Source organism: Sesamum indicum, linkage group LG3 (assembly GCF_000512975.1).
Source record: "Sesamum indicum cultivar Zhongzhi No. 13 linkage group LG3, S_indicum_v1.0, whole genome shotgun sequence".
Taxonomy (NCBI): Eukaryota; Viridiplantae; Streptophyta; class Magnoliopsida; order Lamiales; family Pedaliaceae; genus Sesamum; species Sesamum indicum.
Genome location: NC_026147.1, coordinates 20,876,463 through 20,884,559, shown reverse-complemented (window position 1 = coordinate 20,884,559; position 8,097 = coordinate 20,876,463).

Here is an 8,097-nt window from a genome sequence, read left to right as displayed (position 1 = left end):
TGATGGGCTTTAGGTGACTATTTTATAAGCGCCCACTGGCAGAAGCAAAACAAGGATCGGTGCGGAACAAGGTTTTCTATATATGCGGCATCGGATTGGGACAAGCTAATGTGCGCTTGGAGTCCGCATGCGCACCCTTCGCTTCTGTTTCCCACGTCAACTTTAACGGAGCTGTCAGCGAGACACGTAACTGAGTGCTTAAGGCTACACCCACCTTGCCAAGCGTATGTTAGCTCAGCCCCGTGGGTTGCAACTTGTAAGCGCTTCACTGTTAAGAAAGTGATGAAAAGTGCAATTATGTGGGCCGGTGCTCTATCCGAATTGGGAAAGCGCGACTTTCTAAACTAACGAGTGAATCCAAATATATTTTAACGTGAATACCGCCAGTTAAGGTAAGACGCGACTCATATGTACAACACGTTTTTAATTCTATTGGTCTCTACTTTCTTATTGAACTGTGTGTCGATACAGAGATCCAGAACTCTACAAATTAAAAATATTATTATTATTTTAAGTTTGTCATTTTTGCAGATATTTATTTATTTTATGAATAATATTATTAATCATTTTCTGAGAAAAAAAAATATAAGAGATATTTACTAGTTTAATTATTACATAAATAATATATATTTCAAACTAATACGCCCAAATTCCTTTTCTTTTATAAAAGATAATTATACAAGTTCATCAGAATATTAATATCCGTCCATAAATAATCACATTGTATATATATTAGCAAAATAGTAAATTTTTAAAACCCACAAACACGAGACAAATACCTGTAGTTTATATATAGACCTCTCAATGGGCGGGTATTGTCCTATTCGGACCCGGACCTAACAGATACCCATAATAATTTTTTCATACCCTACTCATACCTTATCCTGTAAGGGTCTTACCCAAATTATATCCGAAGAATTGGTAGAGTTTGAGTCTTATCTATTTGAGACCCACCTAATTTTATCTCTTTTACAATATATTTAAATTGAAAAAAATGCAAGCAACCCCCTTGTGTTATTGTAAATGAGCAAATTACCCCCTTATGAAAAAATAAATAGCGATTTACCTCCCTATATTTTTTAAAATACAATAATTTACCCCCCCCTATGATTTTTAAAATGAAGCAATTTACCTCCCTGTATAAGGAGGTAAATTACTTCATTTTAAAAAGTATAGGAGGGTAAATTGTTATATTTTTTCTTAGGGAGGTAATATGCTCATTTTCAATATCACAGGGGGATAAATTGCTATTTACCCTATTTAAATTTACATCCAAGCCAAATAATTATTCCTAAATTAACTTATTAATGGATTTTCATGACCCGTCGGTCGATAAAATAAAATTAATTAATTAAATTTCAATATGTGCAAATTGATCATTGTTGAAATTTAAATAATGAAGTTGATTTTGCCCAAGTGATAGCCCAATATTTTTTAAATAATATTCTTAAACTTGTTCAAATAATGCATCGGTAATATTAATTGATTATGAAATCGAGACAAATCCAAAATAAGAATGAAGATGTAAGAGTTGGTAAAAATAAATGAAATTAAGTATAATATATCTAACTTTCATTTAAATCTCTCAAGTATCATTTGAATTTGCATTTGCATTCAACTTTGATTTGATGAATTTTTAATAATTTGACTTAAATAAATTTGATTTATTCAGTATATTACTCAATTTTAACTAAATTACATTTCGTCCATATTTTTTTATTTATTACATGAAAAGTTAAATTTCGCTTAATTTGATCATAAAACTAATTTTGAGTGATTTCGAAATCAATATGAAAAGCTCCAGCATATTCGGTCAAAATTTCAATAAATAATCAATACAAATAAAATCTGTAATGAAAAATTATATACTATTTAATTTTTTTTTAAATATTAAATAAATTTAGTTGATTGATTTACTGAAAGTTTACAAATTCATTTTTAAAGTAATGGATAAATGAACATCTCTGGGCATTAGACGATATCAATACCCATGGTTAATCTATTATCCTTACCCATGAGTATTTTAGGATAGTAGACCCTACCCATACCCACTCATTTAATTTCATGGGTCTAGGTAGGGTATAGACGAAGGTTATTTTTGATACCCTACCATTTAACAAGCCTATTTATGTAAATCCTATCCACCAGACTTTGATACTAAAACGGTGTGGCATATTCATTTTGTGTGCATAATACTCAAATAATAAATTTTTTAAAAAGATAAATAAATATTTCTGATAAAATGAAATAATAGAGACGTTTGTGTAAAAGAAAAAAATATGAGAAAAAAGAAAAAAAGAAGTCAGAGTTGGAAAAAAAAAATATGTATATATATATATATAGGAAAAAATCCAAAGACCCCCCTGTGATAATAGGAATGTTTAAAAAACCCCTTATGAAAATTAAAGTATCGAATACTCCCCCTATGATATAAAATAAAGTTCAAAAAACCCCCTCCGTACAGAAATTGACCTACACGCGCATTTGACTGCGAATTTGTTATAAAAATGCCTTTTTTTTGACATTTTTGCCCTTCTCTCACATCTAATGTATATAATATTATATAGTTATTAATAATAAAATATTATTTTATATAATAATTATTTAATTAATATTATATATTTATTAATAATAAATATTATTTTATATTAATAATTATTTAATTATTTATATAACACAATATAACTTACTTTAATTAATTAATTAAAAATTATTTATTTAAAAATTAACAAAGTAAGTATAGTACCTTACCATGTAATTAGTCATTTTCTCTTAATTGTCACTAAGCTGCCGCATCTGAACTAATCATATGATAAGTGTAATATATTTGGATTGGTCGGGGAAGACGATGGGGGAGGGGGGTTATAATTTTTATTTTGAATTTTTTTATAAAAAATAATAATTACATATATTATAAATATATTTTAATAATTATAAATTATATATATTATAAATCAAAATAATTATATATAAATAAACTTAATTTGACCTTTGACTTAAAGGGGTATTTTAGTCATTATCTCTAAAAAAATAGGTTCAAATTGATCATGGGACGGTGTGATTATTTATTCATAACACAAGGATGATTTTTTATCTTAAAAATTTTATAGAAAGATTTTTGATATTTTAATATATCACAGGGGTCAAAATGAATTTAACCCTATATATATATATATAAATAAAATAGTTGTCTTAGCAGACCGTGAAAAGATTGGATTGTTGATGAATTATATACAACATAGATTTTCAAATCCAATTTAGTGGTTGCAAATTAAGATCACCTGATATTCCTCACATTGTAGGACAAGTTAACATCAGGCTGGTGAAAATTCATTCAAATCTTGTTTTTCATGCACTGTATGTTTTTCAGATACATTGTATGTTGTTCTGACATTTTTTTTTTCTCAACAATATGTATTTAATTATTTATATAATATACAGTGTAATATATGCTTGATATTTTTATACATGACATGTGTGTAATTTTATCAAATATCGAGGGGTATTAATAATTTTTCAAACACCGAAAGATTATTTATAATTATGCTAAATCTCATTAAAATTCGTTTTAATTTATTCTAAATTACAGAATAAATTATATCACGAAATGTATGCCGTTTTTATGAATATATTATATTTATTATATAATTGATATAACAAATCATTAATCATATAACTAAGTAACTTTCGCATAATTGCTCATTGCGCGCGACAAAACTTAGTTTTCGAGTTATTTAGTCATCTTTTGTTTTTTTAATAAATTGAGGACAACTATATCATAATCTCAATCACTATTAATTATAATTACAATAACAAATATATTAGTTATGTATATTTTTATAATTAAATAATTATTATCAAAGTAAATTAATAACTACCATTAAAAACAAATAACATCATCATCTTATACTCATAGAATTTTAATTTCACCAACTGAACCAAATATCGTTGACAATTTACTATTATTATTATTATTAACGATAATTACACTGCTCTCTTTAAAAATTGGTGTAATTACACATAAATCTCATGTGGTTTGAAAAATACATTTAGTTACCTTTATGTCTATTTCTGTCCAACAAATATGTCCATCCGTTAGACAAAATTCGCCGAATTTACTAATATTAGTTAAATTTTTTTAATAAAAATTCATATTTTACCCTCGATTAACTTATTAGTCATTTATTGCTAATAAAAAAATATTTTTAACCAAAATACATTTATAAAGGCGAATATATACCTCTTTAGATGTATTAATATGTGAAGATGTATAAGAGTGGTTTGGTAGAAAAAAAAAAATTGACCTGTCATAGTTCAGTAATAAGTCACTGGGGAGTAAATATAGATTTTCATTCAACTTTTTGACTAATATCAAATAATTCGGTGAATTTTGGGGCTAAAGAGTGACTTTATTTGTTAGATGTTTATCAGGAGTATTATATTTAATTTTATAAATTACAAAGAATTTACGTATAATTCAAAGAAAATTTGAGAAATGACGGTATAATTATCGCTTACTATTATTATTTCCTTATTTTTCCCTTTATATTGGAATGTGAGAATGGGTAAAAGAGAAGAAGATAATATAGGAATAGAAAAATCAGATTACAAAACCCTAGACCACGTCTGGCTGCTACTGCTGTGCATCAGGGAGTTGGACCACTTTGAAAGCTCCAAAAATAATTATTTTTGTTGACGATATATTTATTAACTAAAATAAGTTTAAATATATATATTAAAATAATTTTGATATTCATGCATATAATATTAGTTCAATTTTGAATTAATTATTTATTTTATCTCCAATTTTTTTATTTAATTAAATTAAAAAGTATGTAATAAAATTATAAATTATTGCACGCAAGCTTATCGAGTGCGCTTCAACTCCCAGTACTAAGAAATTGTTTGTGAAAGAAAGTTTTCGCTTTTAAAAAAATGATTTTTGTAGAAAAAGTCAAAAAATTATTTTTTTTAAAAAAAAAGTAAAAATTAAATAAAAATTAGGCGAGAAATCCGTGGGATGTTGCATGGGATTATTATTATTATTATTGATGACTATATTCAATGAATTAAGACATAGGTTATGTATGTATGTATGCATCACAATCACTCATCTTTTCCACTATACTATTTTTAGTTAGCAAACATCTTTTAACGGCCGTCTTCTATATCTTCATAACTACTTTTCAAAATTTTTATTTTTCTCTAGTATTATCTTCATTTTTTTAATAAATATTTATTTTTATCTTATATATAATTATGTCATTTGATCTTTTATTTATATATACTGAACCTCATGTATTAAAGTATTAATACAAATTATGATGGCAGAGTTTTCTTTTTTTTTTTTTTTATAGGGGTTAAATGCGATTTACCTCCTTGTGTTATGTTAAATGGGCAAATACCCCCGTGAAAAAAAATTAACAAATTACCCCATATATTTCAAAAAATGAAGTAAATTACTCCCCTATTGAATATTAATAAAATTTTAAATTTTTTTGGCTCTCTCAAATTGTAATCCGTCAATCTAAATACAGTCTCGTGTATTTGGTATGTTAATAACTATATTTTCAATGGTTTTTTTCTTTTTTCACTTTTTCTTCAATTCCCACTATTTTTTCTCCCTCCAACTTTTGATAAAAACAACAAATACATAATTATATCAATATTAATAAATTGAGAAATATATCAATTCGATCACTAAACTTGTATTACAATAAATTGAATTATTGATACTATAATAAACTCACATTAAGTGAAATAAATACTCATTACAATAAATTCACATTACAAGTACCCGCACGTCTGGTGGGACTTAAACCCATAATTTTGAACTTATTTATGAAACCTCAACCTTAAACATCACTGATACTCCCACGATTATTCATATATAATTAATGTTTTCATTTTCATTCTTATTTCAACTTTCAAATACTTATGAACACATAACAAGCGTGTCAAGAACAAATTTGAGATCATGGGTTTGTGTGCCGTGGAACGTGGATATTTGTCTCACTTTATATAAGTTATTGTAATTTGTTTAGAGAGTGTTTGCCATAACTTTAAAAAAAAAATTCAACTTCTGGCTTTAAAAAAATACTTTTAAGGTGCAAAATTATATATTTTTTTGTTAATTAATCATAGAGATTTAATTTAAATTTTCATTAGAATAGTATCAGATAACATAAAAATAAAAATTATAAAATCTTAAATATGTTAAATTATAGAGTAACATCAACTTTAGATGAAAAAATTTGAAAATAATTTTTTTAAAAGAGTAAGCTCGAATTAAAATTATTATAATAGGGGTAAAGTAGTACAAAATGAAGTTGAATGTATTTACGAAAAAGTCAAAGCAACAAAAAGCACCCTAAGGTGCTTTTAGCTTTTGATTTAAAAATACTTTTTCTAGCAGTTCAGAAGTGAAAGTTAGCATCCCGAATACTTTAAAAATATATTTTTTTTTTACTCAGAAACAAACAAACAAAATGTGTCATACGAAAAAAAAAAAGAAAAAAGGAAATGAATAAAAATAATAATAAGAGGTGCATATTGTGGTCCACTTATAGCTAATGGAGAGCATTAGTGAGGATAAAACTATTAAAAGCAGCAGCAAAATAATATAATTATATTTATATTTATAATTAAAAAAAAGTATAAAATAGATTTGTTTAATGTGGATTTTGACTTAATTTGAGGTTCATTTGGACCAATCACACGCAGGATAAGTGGATCCCGTTTGTTTAGATACTCCAAGCAATAGTGTTGGATAAATAAAAGCGTGCTTAGTGACATGCACCTTTTATTTTAATAGGACAAATACGTATTCTTGCTCTCTTCTCATTTTTAGGGGGGTTTGGACCTATAAATAATTGTAAATTTCTAAGAGGTGAAAGCGGTGATTATTTGAGAATAAAAGTAAAAAAAACAAACTTAATATTTACATTTTATTAATACGTTGTAAAAATTATTTATCACTTTTGACTTAGATAAGTTTATATTAAATAGTTCAAAAGTAAATTTATAAAAATTGCTGGTAAACTTATTTTTAACTGTTACTAATTGCCAAGGAATAATTATACTGTCTTTTTTTAAAGTTTGGTGTATTTACACATAAATTTTATGAGTTTTGAAAAACTATATTTGGTAGCCCTGATGTTTGTTTTTGTCTAACAAATAGTTCCATTCGTTGGTCAATATTTGTCGAGTTTGCTGGTAATAGCAAAAGGTTGAATGAAAATTCATATCTACCCCTAATTGAATTATTACTCATGTACTGCAGGTCAAAAAAATATTTTATAACTAAAATATCCTTAAAAAAATGAAGATATATCTCTTTATATATATCTATTATCGTATGAAGATATACAAAAATAATTTAATTAAAAAAGATTCGTGTGATCAATAAACTTATTTTTTACTATTACAAATAATCAAATATTACACCTAAATCGAAAACCCCAAAATTGCAAGAAACTTGAAAAATGAGCCTTTTTCCCCGACATGGGCAAAGCTTCACTGAACCTATCAGTGTGTGTGTTACCATAATAGCGATTTTAACATATTTAATTAAAGACGCGGATTTAATTATTTGATGCAATCGGAATTCAGGCGCTTAAGGCGCAAGCGAAGAGGGAATAGTCGTTTTTGCGTGAGACAAAGAGTTGCTTATTTTTAAAATCGCATTCCTGATTGGTGGGCTGACTCAGGATCAATGTGACAGTAGTTGGGCAAATTAAAAGCACTTGAATTTTTTTAAAAGCTGGAAGTAGACATATGTTTTCCAATCCAATAAGAATTTAAAAGGAATATCCTTTTTTATTTTTTTTAATAATTATTCAGATGAGAGTTAATAATCCTACCTAAAGTCAACAACTTATTTGATTTGCTACTTATAAAATTTTCATCCCAAAAAATAATATAAATTATCTGTCGCAGAGAATTACAGTCAATCAAGTCCAAACACGTGTCTGATTTGAAAACTTGGAGAACCGATGCTTCTTGTCAGGAGGCACTGGAAGGAGCTGAGGCTATACGATAGCTTGCAGGGAAGGTATAAAATCATGAAAATGCTCTTCTCGTTCGAAAAAAATTAAC